This window comes from Elephantulus edwardii, unplaced genomic scaffold, assembly GCF_000299155.1.
Source record: "Elephantulus edwardii isolate Elephantulus edwardi_28Jun2011 unplaced genomic scaffold, EleEdw1.0 scaffold00079, whole genome shotgun sequence".
Classification (NCBI taxonomy): Eukaryota; Metazoa; Chordata; class Mammalia; order Macroscelidea; family Macroscelididae; genus Elephantulus; species Elephantulus edwardii.
Genome location: NW_006399829.1, coordinates 7,909,675 through 7,923,038, shown reverse-complemented (window position 1 = coordinate 7,923,038; position 13,364 = coordinate 7,909,675).

Genomic DNA, 13,364 nt, shown 5'->3' with positions numbered 1-13,364 from the left:
TGAAAGAGGTGAAAAATTTAAGCCTTGTGTCACAGATTGAAAGATGCTATGGGCAATATATTGAATGACATAGAAAGCATCAAAAGAAGATTGAGGAAATACAGAAAGTAACTGTACCAGAAAGAATTAATTGATACTGAAAATTTTCAAGAAGTATCATATGATAATCAATGGTAATGAATAAGGAAGTAGTAGCTGTATTGAGCTCATTGGTAAAAAGAAAGCCCCAGGAATCAGTGGGATACCAATGACTTATTTCAATTAACAGATGTAGTCTTGGGTGCACTTACCAGTGTATGACAAAAAATTTAAAGGATGGCAGTCTGGCCAACAAATTGGAAGAAGTCCATATTTGTTCCCATTCCCAAGAAAGATGATTCAACTGAAACTATTGAACAATATCATTAATACCACATGCAAGAAAAATACTGCCATAGATCATTCAAAAATAGTCAGAACAGTACATAGATAGGGAACTGCCAGAAGTTCAAGGAGAATTTAGAAGAGGCCATGGCAACAGGGACATCATTACTGATATCAGATAGATTCTGGCTGAAAGTAAAGAATACCAGAAGACTGTGTCTTAATTATGTTTTATTGATTATGCAAAGGCATTTGACTGTGCAGATCATAACAAATTGTGGCTGACACTGAGAAGAATGCAAATGCCAGAACACTTAATTGTGCTCATGTGGAACCGATACCTGGACCAGGATGCTGTTGTACAAACAGAACAGTGTAACACTGCATTGCTTATAATTGAGAAGGAAGTATGTTAGGTATCTCCATACCTAATCTGTATGCTGAGCAAATTATTCAAGAAACTAGACTCTATGTGGAGGAGTGTGTCATCAGGATTGGAGGGAGACTCACAAATAATCTGTATTATGCAGATGACACAATCTTGCTTGCTCAAAATGAGAAGAATTTGAAGCACTTGTTGCAGCCTTCAGTATTGACTGCATCTCAATATCAAGAAAAAAAGATTTTTACCATTGGACCAATTAGGCAATGTCATGATGGATGGAGAAGAGATTGAAACTGTCAACAGCTTCATCTTGCTTGAATCCATAGTTAACATCCTTGGTGCAAGCAGTCAGGAATTAAGGAGACACAATGCACTGGGAAGATCTTCAGTTAGAGGCCTCTCCAAATTATTAAGGAGTAATGATGCCAGTTTGAGGACTAAGGTGCATCTCATTCAGGCAATGGTCTTTCCAATTACTTGTTCTGTACCTGAGAGCTAGACAGTATATAGGATGACAGAAAAAAAAAATAATTGATGTCTTTGAGCTGTGGTGTTGGAGAAGAGCACAGAACATCCCATGAGTGCCCAAGAGAACAAATAGATATATCTTGGAGAGAGTGAGCTGAAATACTCTTTGGAGGCAAGCATTATGAAGCTTCACCTTTCATACTTCGGGATGTTACTAGGAGGTGCTATTCCTTGGAGAAGAACATGATACTTGGAAGGGTGGAGGGTCAGTACAGGAGAGGAAGACCTTCAACTAGGTGGAGTGACACAGTGACTACTGCAATGGGCTCTTGTGTATAACTGTGAGAATGGTAGAGAAGATAACAGAATTCAGATCTTTTGTTCATAGGGTCACTGTGATTCATACTCTACTCAAAGGCATCTAACAACATTTGGTGAAGCAGCCACCATCTACCCCATGGGAGAAGGATGGATAATCTCCTCTCTTGAGATTTACTGACTCTGGAAATCAGCAGAAGGGTCAACTATGGGTTGGTTCCAACTCTATGATACACAATAATATCAACAACAATAATTTTGTGTTTAGATGCTGAACAAGTTTGTCTTCTTGATATATTGAAACATTAAATATTATATAGTTAGTTTCTTTATCTTTTATGATGGTTTTCATCCTCAAATATGCTGTAGTATTGTCACTCCTGATGTTTTGTTGGTACCATTTTCCTGGTATATTTTTCTTCACCCTTGATTTTTAGTCTGTTTCTTAGGTGTGTCTCTTATAAGCAACATCTTTTTTTTTTTTATCCATTCTGCTATTTTTTCCTCTTAATTTGTACATTTAGTCCATTCATATTAAGTGTGGTGATTGACAGGCCAGGTTTTTTCACCTTCATTTTGCTATAGTTCTTTTTCTGTTTTCTGGTTTCTGTGGTTTATCCACTTTCCTTTGATATCTCTGTGTGAAAGACTTTCCACTGAATTTCTTATAGAATTGGTCTTATCTTCAAAAACTTTTTAATTTCCTGCTTTTGTGCAAATTATCTAATTTCTCTTATATTTGATGAACAGCTTTGCTGAGTGTAAAATCTTTGGCAGGGTTATTTTTTTTTCTTCTCTCAAATTCCTGTATATGTCATCCCATTGTCTTCTTGCTTGCATAATTTCTGCTAAAAAATCAGAACTAATTTGGCCTCAGGATCAGAAGAAGACTCATTAACAACCTGCGTTATACAAATGACACAACCCTGCTTGCTAAAACTGAGAAGGACCTGAAGTGCTTGCTGCAGAAGGTCAAGGACTGTAGTCTTCAATATGGATTGAAGCTCAATCAAGAAAACAAAGATTCGCACCTCTGGGCCAGTTGGCAGCACCATGATAGATGGAGAAGAGATTGAGATTATTAACAGCTTTAGTTTGTTTGCATCCACAATCAACACTCTGGTACCAGCAACCAGGAAATCAAAAGATAAATTGCAAGTTTGCTATCAGGAACCTCTCCAGAGTACTGAAGAACAATGACATCCTCTGGAGACTAAGATGTGCCTGATCCAGCCTATAGTCTTTGCAGTTGATTGTTACATCAGAAAGCTGGACAATGACTAGGGATGATAGAAAGAGAATTGATGCTTTTGAGCTTTGGTGCTGGAGAATAGTACTGAATATACCATGAGATGCCAGGAGAATAAATAGGTTTGTCCTAGTGAGGGTGAAAACAGGAGGTTCCTTGGAGGAAAGGATTCTAAGGCTACATCTGATACACTTTGGGCATGTTGCACGGAGGGATCAGTCCTTGGCGAGGGACATCATGCTTGGAAGGGTGGAGGGACAGCAAAAGAGAGGAAAACATTGATGAGATGGATTTATTTCAGTGACTGGGATAATGAGGGTAGGTGTGTCAGAGACAGTAATGTTGGCACAGGATAAAGCAGGTCTCAGAATTTTTGTATATAGGGTCGCTATTAGTCACAAGCATTTCAATGGCACACAACAACAACATTCTTATCTCTGATTTTTAAGAATTTGACCAAGATATGTCTATTTGTTTTTCTTTAGTTAAGGGTTTGCTGAGCTTCTTGAATGTGAATTTTCTTATTCTTCATAATACCTGGGAAGTTTTGTTCTAGTACCTCTTCCACAATTTTCTTAGTGTTTCTCTGTCTCCCTTGTGTTCTGAAATTATAATCATATGTATGTTGGGGCTTTTTAATATTATCTCACATGATTACAATGCTTTATTAATTTTCCTTCCATCTCCTCTCTGTTTTCCCTTCTAGTAAGTTTCTATTGAAGTTCTTGTCTTCCAACTCACGGACTGTGCACCATCTTCTCTGCTCTGTTTTTTAATTCCTTTAGCATGTTGAAAACTTCTAAAATTCAGTTTTGATATTCTGCTTTTCATTTTCATGCATTTCCATTGTTTTGAGTACTGCACTGGCTGTGCCATCTTTGTCCTATAATAATGTTTTAAGTTTTTTTTGCTTTTTTACCTATAATTTAAATTCTTTCTTACATCTTTTGCAATTTCTTCCATTGTGTTCAAGTTCCTCCAGATTGATATAATTCTGGTTTCATGTCTCTGAGGTATTGGTACTATTTATGGCTTCCATTCTTTCTTCCAACATTTGCAACTTCTTCTGTAGTTGTTTATATAACTGCATATCAATATATTCATTCTGATTTCCTGTCTTTGGGTTATTTATTTTTGGCTTCCATTCTTTCTTCCATCATTTGTACATTTTTGTATAGCAGGTCATATGTCTCCACATTAATATATTTCTTCTGCATCCCTGTCTCTGGGTTAAACATTGGTTCTGCACTATGACCTGCTTTTTTATAAAAGGCTTATTCTGTTTTTCACAAAGTTTAAAACTGTCTGTGCTTTCTTGTCTTTATGTAGAATTTTTCTTGATATGTATTAGGTCATTTCTATTGCCTCTGCATAGATTGTTGCTAGTTCTTTGTCTTTAGGATGTCATTGATTAATTGCAGGTGTAAAGTGATCAATCTAGAAAGGTGGTCAACTATCTGTACCAGAAATCCTTTCTGGGCTGTGGAGCAGGAAAATGTGCCTTTACTAACGTCCTTCAGATCCTCTCTGTCTGCAGTGCAACCCTGTGGGAATCTCACTTATTGCAGCCCTCTCTCCTAAAGTCTTTTGTCCTCTTTGGTTGTCTGAGTGGTGTGGCCAGTTTCCCTAATGTAAGTAGTTTCTGGCCAAGGACTTTGCAGGGAACTCCTTCTCTACCACTTCAATGTACTGGCTGTGAGAGTGAATCTCTCACCTAACTGCAGCCCCCTCTTTTGAAGTCTATTGTCCTCTTTGGTCTGCAGCCAGGTCCCAGAACTGAAGTAATTTCTCTTCAGAAGAGTGTCCGGCAGCTCTCCTAGTACTACAGTGTGATGACTCTGGAAATGAGTCTCTCCTCTCTTCTTTTTAATTTTTTTTTAGAAATTTTTTTACTGTAATTTTAATGAAAGTTAACAGAACACTTGGATTTCCATTTATTCACTGTTGCACATTTTTCTCCCAACCCCCTTAGTTTACCTTTCTCTTAGAAAAAACTCATTAATTGTTAAACAATTTTCTCCCTACCCTACACCCTAGTCGACTTTGTTATACACCTCTTATCCTGGACTTCTGTCATGCAAATAATGCCTAATCATATATTCTTTTTTAAAGAGTTCTTTCCCTCCTCTTTTCCAACGCATCTTGACTGCATGTTTGATTGATCTCTGACTGCAAATGTTGGTCGAAATCTATTTCCCCCTTTTTAAAATTTTTTAAATTTTTTTTATTTTATTATTTTTTGTGCATCTACCGTCAAATCAGATCTGACTGGTACAGGAGGAAATTGTCCCTCCTTCTCTGGCAGAGCATTTGGTGCATTCGAATCGTGTACTTTTGGGATTGCAGTACAGCTTCTTGCCACTGGCCACCAGAGCTCCCCTATTTCCCCTTTTTTGCCTCTGATTATTAGTGTATATATCTGAATGATAGTAGTATTCACTGGACTTCCTTGTACATGTATGGATATTATCCTGTCACTCACAATTTTGTATTTCACGATGGATCTAGAAATGACTTTTTAAACTATGAAAACAACCTATTTTTTCCTCACCTTTTCTTCTCAAGCATAATAGTTCAAATGATCATCTGACTCAAAATGCTCCATGCCAGTACATCTCATCTTGCCAATACCTAGTAAGTCAATATTTATGCATTCCATTTATTTCTTAACAATATCAAATTTTCCTACATTCATGGTTCTCATATTCCATATTCCAGTCACTACTGTCTGCTCTCAACTGTTCTTCCTCCTCTGTGCTTCCATACTTGAGGGCTCCATCTCAGTTGCCCTATCTGCTAGTTTAAGTGTGTTCTGTTGTATATAGGGTTTTCAAAAGCCTGCTATTTAGGAAGTGAATGTCCAATGCTTCTTCTTAGTCACTGTTTTAAATCTGAGCATCAGATTAAGACTAGGAAGAATGAAATCTATTTTATTGAAGACTGGTATTGCTATTCCTGCTTTTTTGTGGATGATTGGTATATAACTTGATATCTTTTCTCCTATCTTTGATTTTCAGTCTATCTTTCTCCTCGTTTCTTAGATATGTCTCTTGGCATCCATATTGATGAGCTTTGTTTTTTTTTTTATCCATTCTGCTACTCTTTTCCCCTTAATCAGTACATTTAAGTCATTAACATTGACCATGATTATTGATTGGCTAGTTTTTATGGCTTCATGTTTTCCTTTTGGGGTCTAGTATGTTTGGAGTTCACTGAGCTTCTTGAATGTATGTATTTTTTTATTTTTATTTTATTTTCATGATACCTGGGAAGTTTTCTTCTAGTACCTCTTCCACAATTTTCTCAGTGTTTTCCTTCCCCAATTCTATTTTGTAATTCCAAGTATTGATTCATGATCCATGTGCTACTTATCAAACAGCTATTTTTGGTACAGTAACTCTGTGTATTCCATTTTCTTTTGACGCTTCTTGTATTATTCAAGATATTGTCCACACAGTCCTTTAATATTGCAACTTGAGGCTTGAATTTGTTTTTCCATTCTTTCAGCTTGAGAAATACTCAGTATGTTCTTCCCTTTTGTTTCTCTTCAGTTCTTTGTACATTTTGCTAAAATATTTTGCTTTGTCTTCTTTAGCTGTTAATCTATAAATCTCTTTTATTTCAACATATCTTTGTTTTGATGATAGTGGCAATACTAATTCATACAGTGAAATTTTTTTAGAGATTGTTGAGAAAAGATTGATGTCTTTAAAAGATTTAATTTTACTTAGGTCAATAGCCATTGTGGAGAGGTAAAGTAGTGAGGACACATAGACATATTGCACTGGGGAATCTATTGAAAAGGACCTTTAAAAAGTGTTAAAGTCCAAGGATGTCAAGTTGGTGGCCAAAGTGCACTTCTTGTAAATGATGGTATTTTCATTCTCTTTATATGCATGTGAAAGCTAGAAGATCAAAGAAACAATGTCTTTGAATTGTGTTGGCAAAGGATATGAAAAATATTATGGACTGGCAAAGGATTTAACAATTATCTCCTAGATAATGTGCATCCAGAATAATCCTTAGACGTACGGATAGTGAGATCTTTCTCTTACGTACATTGTGCATGTTATCAGGAGAGGCCAGTCCCTGGAGAAAGTATTGTGCTTGACAAAATAGAAGGTCAGTGGGAAAGAGGAAGAGTGTAGAAGAAATTAATTGACAGTGTGGCTGTAACAACTGATTGAAGTACAGCAGCATTTGTGAATATGGCACAGTACTGGGCAGTATTTAATTCTATTGCTCATTGGGTTGCTATGAGTCAAGTCAATTCAACAGTATCTAACAATTATGAAGTTGATTGCTAAGGGCATACAGAAGACATGCCTTTCAATATATGGTACCATAAAGCTAAGATAAATTGCTGCAGAGAGTGTTTGGTTCATAAAGATCTTGCCAGACTATAAATGAGCTGAATAAACATTATGAAATCTATAGAAAATAAATGTAAATTAATGTGTGATGTTTTAAGAGTTCAATTTATGATTATTTTTGTTTGTTTGTTTTAATTAAAAAATATTTCCCCCATACTTTCCTTCATTGACATTATGTTTCATATAATCATTCCTATACATTGTGCTTTATAAAATTAATTATCGTAGGACTATGCCCACCATTACCTGGTATTTTCGGTTCCCTGCTGGATCTTTTCCATTTTCTCTACCCCCTCACTCCATCCACCATTAGTGATTATATTTTTTAAGAACTAATTCTACACTGGCAGTTGCTATAAGTTGTAGTCAACTCAATGACACACAATAACAACAACAATCCTACACTGATTCAGATATGAAAAATAATATGAGTTTTAATTGACTAAACATTAAATAGAAATCAAATGTTGACTTGCCTTCTAAAGAAAAGAATAGAATTTGGCATGTAAGGATAGATGCCTAGGGGTCAGATAATAGGAAAACTGCTCTTTCTTTCCTTTGTACCACTAATCTAAGACAGGCTTCTCTCTTTCATTTCACATGCTGAGTTATATGAGGCTCATTTCTTTATAATAAGGAAAGCTAAATCTAGTGCTGTGAAAAAGCAAAAATGTGTCTCATTAAAATGATTAGAGAAACTGTGAATGTTTAACCTGGAGAAACAGATGACTAGCAAGAGCATTTTATATTAATTGCTTAGTTCTTACCTTCTGGAGATCTTGTTGCTGTTTTAGCTGCTGTTGAGCTTGACACTGAATTATGGTGACCCCAGGTGCCATGCCTGATCTTGTGCCATGATTGCAGATCAGATTGTTGTGATCCGTGTAGTTTTTACTGACTAGTTTTTTAGTCAATCACCAGACTTTCCCTCCTAGTTCATCTTACTCTGGAACCCTTTTTAGCATTACAGCAACACACAGTGCGATGGTTACACATGAGGGACCTTAGCTGGGAATCATACTGAGTGTTCAGCAAGGAAGGCACAAATTGTACTATGGACCATTCACCACCTTCATTTCTTCTGGCTTGTTGTTGTTATGTGCTGTTGATTCAACTATAACTCAAGGCAATTCTGTGAACAATGGCTCTGAATCTTGCCCTATCCTGAGCTGTTTTGGACACACCTGACCTCATTGCCACAGACCATGTCATCCAGGGTCTTCTTATCCTGTGCTGACCCTCTACCCTTCCAAGTATGATGTTCTTCTCCAAGCACTGGTCCCTTCTGGCAACACGCCCAAAGTATGTGAGATGGAGTTTCAAAATTCTTGCCTCCAAGGAGCAACCCGTTTTCACCCTCTCCAGGACTAACTTGCTTGTTCTCTTGACAGTCCGTAGTATGTTCGATACCCTGCTTCAGCGCCACTTCTCAAAAGCATATCCCCACTGCCACTGTCGTCCTTAGTTATTGTCCAACTCTCAGCTGCATAGCAAGCAATTTAGAAGACCATGTCCTGAAGCAGGTGTAACTAAATCTCTCAACTGACATTATTGCTCTTTAGGACTCTGGAGAGGTCCTTGACAGCAGCTTTCCCCAGTGAAAACTCTTTTTATTTTCTGACTACTGTTGCCAAGAATGTTGATTGTAGATCCCAGCAAGATGAAATCATTAATAAACTCAACCTTTTCTCCATCTATTGGCCCAGTGGTGAGGGTTTTGTTTTCTTGATATTGAGACTGAATCTATACTAAAGATTGCAGTTCTTAATATTCTGCTTCTAATGCTTCAAGTCCTCCTTAGTTTTGGCAAGTAAGGTTCTGTCATCTGCATAACACAAGTTGTTTATAAGTCTTCCTCCAATCCTGATACCACATTCTTCTTCATGAAGTCCAGTCTTTCAAAGAAACTGTTTAGTATATAGATTAAAAAAGTATGGAGAAAGGCTACATCCCTGATGCATTACTTTCTTTATTTTGAACCATGTAGTGTTCTCTTTTCTGTTCAGACAACTTCTTGATTGCAAAATCTGTCTTGCATGAGCACAATAAAGTGTTCTGGGATTCCCATTCTTCTCAACGTTAGCCATAATTTGTTGTGTCCTCACAGCCAAATTTCTTCACATAGTTGAAAAAATGCAAATAGACATTTGGTACTCTCTGTTTTCAGCTAAGATCCATCTGATATCAGCAATGACATCCCTAGTGCCATGGCCTCTTAAACTGAGCTTGTGTTTCTGATAGTTCTCAGTTAATGTACTATTCTAGTTGGTTTTGGATCAATAAGATTTTGCTTGTGTGTGTTATTAGTGATATTGTTCGATAATTTCCACATACTGTTGGATCACTTTTTTTGGAAATGGGAATAAATATGTATGTCCTCCATTCAGTTGGACAAGTATCTGTCCTCCAGATTTCTTAGCACAATCTGGTGAACATATCCAGGGCTACATCTATTTGTTGGAATATGTCAATTGATATTCCATCAATTCCTGAGGCCTCATGAGCTACCTCCTTTATTACCATTGGTTCTTTTTTTTCCGTTTCACTTTTAATTTTATTAATTCTCTCAATGTGGCCTTTTAACATTCTTTTTACATACATATTATTAAGAACTAAGGTGTACCTGATACAGGCCATGGTTTTTGCAATCACTTGTTATGCATCAGATAGTTGGAAAATGACTAGGGAGGATAGAAGGAGAATTTGAAGGACCCCCGAACCGGTGGTCCTGTCCTGTCCCGAGTGGACGGTGAAGACCCAAGACTCCAAGACACCGGCTTGATGCAACAGCAAGAGGAGAGGTTTATTGCGGAGCTCCAGGCCGACACGTATCTCTCGCAGGAGACAGAGGAGTCGACCTCGAGCAGACAAAGTTGGCTTTTTTTATACACTTTAGGGGGATACAACTGGGTATCAGCTTCTCATTGGGTGATGAAAGCACAGTTTGAATTCATTGGCTCAGTTTTCGCTCATGGTTTACACAGCATATTTGCACGTAGCACATGTGGCAGTCACGTAGCACATGTAGCAGTTAGACAGATCTTTAACTATAGGGTGGTTTCACAAATTCTTAAGTATACAATGAGTTCAAACTCCAGGGTAGTGGAAAAGCACAAGACACATGCGTTATCAGTCGGGAAACAAAGGCACATGGGTTATCAGTCGAGAAATATCTGCTTGTTTGCCCTACCCTGTAGTTAGCCATTTTTGAAATACTGTTGCTCTGGATACAACTGGGTGTGGGGCTCTACCCGGGACAATGGAAAAATTCCTGAGTTTAACTTAGCTGAGAACTATAGAAACCTGAGTTTAATTCAGCTGAGAACTATAGGGGCTGTTTTAATTTTAATCTTTCAAATTGACGCCTTTGAGCTGTGGTGCTGGAGAAGAGTATTGAATATACCATGGACTGCCAAGAAAACAAACAGATTCGTGCTAGAGAGGGTTAAACCAGGCTACTGCTTAGAGGCAAGGATTCTGGGGCTTTGTCTGACATACTTTGGACACGTTGTAAGGAGAGACAGGTCTTTAGAGAGGGACATCATGCTGAGTAGAGTAGAGGGACAGCGCAGGAGGGGAAGACCCTCTATGAGGTGGATTGATTCAGTGACTGGGGTAATCGGGATGGGTATGTGAGAGGCAATGAGATTGGCACAGGATAGAGCACGGTTTAGGGCTGTTGTACATAGGGTTGCTCTGAGTCGCAAACGACTCGACAGCACATAACAACAACAACAAAAACAACATGCTTATGTTTAGTTTTTGTTGGTTCTTAATCATATGCTACTTCCTGATATGGTTCTGTGTCAGCCAATTATCTTTGTCACAGCTACTCTGTACCTTATGGCTTACAATTTCTAGATTGTTGTACAACTTAATTCTTTGTCTATCTCTCTTTTTCATCTTTACTCACTTCCTCGGTCTTTGTATTTGGTCCATGGCTTGAAATGCCATTAAGTGTTAAAACTGCTAATATTTATCTCCAGTTCTGACTTTTACCAGTGCTTCATACCCAGGTAGACCCCACAGCTTTACAAAGGCATACAGTAGTAGTATCCAAACACAGTACAATAAACACTAAACTTCCACTGTGGCCACTCTTATGCCCCTTACCACTTCAACTCCTGCTTTTTTAGGAGTGTTTTTCTCATTTGAGTTAATGACATCCTTCATTGACTTAGGTTAAACCTTTAGGAGTCATGCCTGACTCTACTGCTTCTCTCTAATCATTGCAAAAAGAACAAGATTCCTGACAGATATGTGGGAGGAAGACAGATGGAGCAAATTCATAAAGCCTGTAGGAGCCAGCCTCATCTTATCATGCACATAGGAAGTCTAAGAAAGCGTATTTGGAGGAGGTATTTAACAGTAACGATTTATTACTATGTTGCCTCTTAGGAACAGCTTCTGAGGTTCTGGACACCTGCAGTTCTTGCTAGGCTGTGGGTGAGGGAGAGAAAGAGGTGATGGAAGTTACATTCTAAAGGGGGTAGTTCCCTCCAGGAGAGAGTGTTGCATATGATTTTGAAGAGTTGGAATCTGTGAATACAATAAATGTTGGCAACTAATGTATACACAGTGGTGACTGTTTGGGATGACACTGAGAACACAGTTTTAATGATAGTTTCACCCACGGTTTTCAAAGCAAGCCACAACACCTGTAACTGTTCAATGTTCTGTTATTATGGAAGCAATTATGCTATTTATGGAACACAATAATCTCAAATATTTCTCAAAGGAAAAGGAACACACTTGGCTTCCTCGGTTCAATTTCTAGAGCAAAATTCAACATTTTTACTGTGTTGCAGAAAAAACAAAACTAAAAGCAAAACCATGCTGACAAGTGAGATGAAGAGAAGATGACTATACACTTCACCGAATAGATTTCTTTTTAATTTCCCCTTTCATTTGTCTTTTGTACAGTTAAAGTATATTTTAAACTTGGTGTTTAATCTACTACAATTATTCACTGTTCTGTGCAGAGCAAGATCGTTCATTTTCCCATGCACTGACAGTGTGCTTTCACCAGTACGCTAGAATCCATAGAACAAATGGCAGTTTTAATTTGCCCTGAGATTTAGTATTTAGAACCCAGTAGAATATAGGAAATGCCAAAGTTTACAAGTTGTACACATTTCTTAAACTTTATTTTATTAATTTTAATGAACATTTACAGAGATACAGAGACTTTGGATTTCCATTCATTCACTGTTGGACTTTTCTCCCTGCCACCCCTTCCCCGCCCAGTTCGCTCCTCTCTTCAAAAAGCAAAAGAATAACTCCTTCATTGGTATACAATTCCCCGGCCCCCTGCTCCGAGTGCACTCCACTATGCAACCTTAACTCTGGATTCCTGTGATAACCATAATACCTTATCTTATATCACTTTTAAACATATTTTAACACACTCAACTGCTAATTACAAGGATGGTGGTTCTACTGCCACTGAGATGAACCCTGAAGGAAAGGCTTGGTGATCTGCTTTTGCAAACTCACTCACTGAGAACCCTAGCAGCGTAGTGCTACTTTGACACCCATGATGGCACTGAGAGTTGGAATTGATTCCACAGAAACTAGTTTTCTAAATATGACACTGTTCTTTTTAGGTGCTATTGAATTGAGTACCATTCACAGAAATCCTATGAACAAAAGATTGGAACCCTCTTCTATCCTGTGCCATCCTCACACTTTCTGACAAACAAGAGCCCATTGTGACAGCCACCATGACAATCCACTTGGTTGAGAGTCTTCCTCTCCTTTGCTGACCCTCCACCCTTCCAAGCATCATGGCCTCCTCCAAAGAATAGCCCCTCCTAGCAACATGCCCATAGTTATGTGAGGTACAACCTCACTATCCTTGCCTCCAAAGAGTACTCTGGTTGCACCCTCTACAAGACATATTTGTTTTTTCTTTTGGCTGTCTGTGGGATGTTCAGTGGTCTTCTCCAACATTGCAACTCAAAGGTATCAATTATTTTTCTGTCATCCCTGTTCATTTGACAGATCTTAGATGCATAGAAAGTGAGTGGAAAGGCAATGGCCTGAATGAGACACAACGTAGTCCTCAAATTGACATCATTACTCCTCAATAATTTGGAGAGGTTCCTAACTGCAGACTTGTCCAGTGCAATGCCTCTTCTTACTCACTGACTGTTGGTACCAAGGATATTAATTGTGATTGTGAATATCAAGTAAAAAAGCTACATTC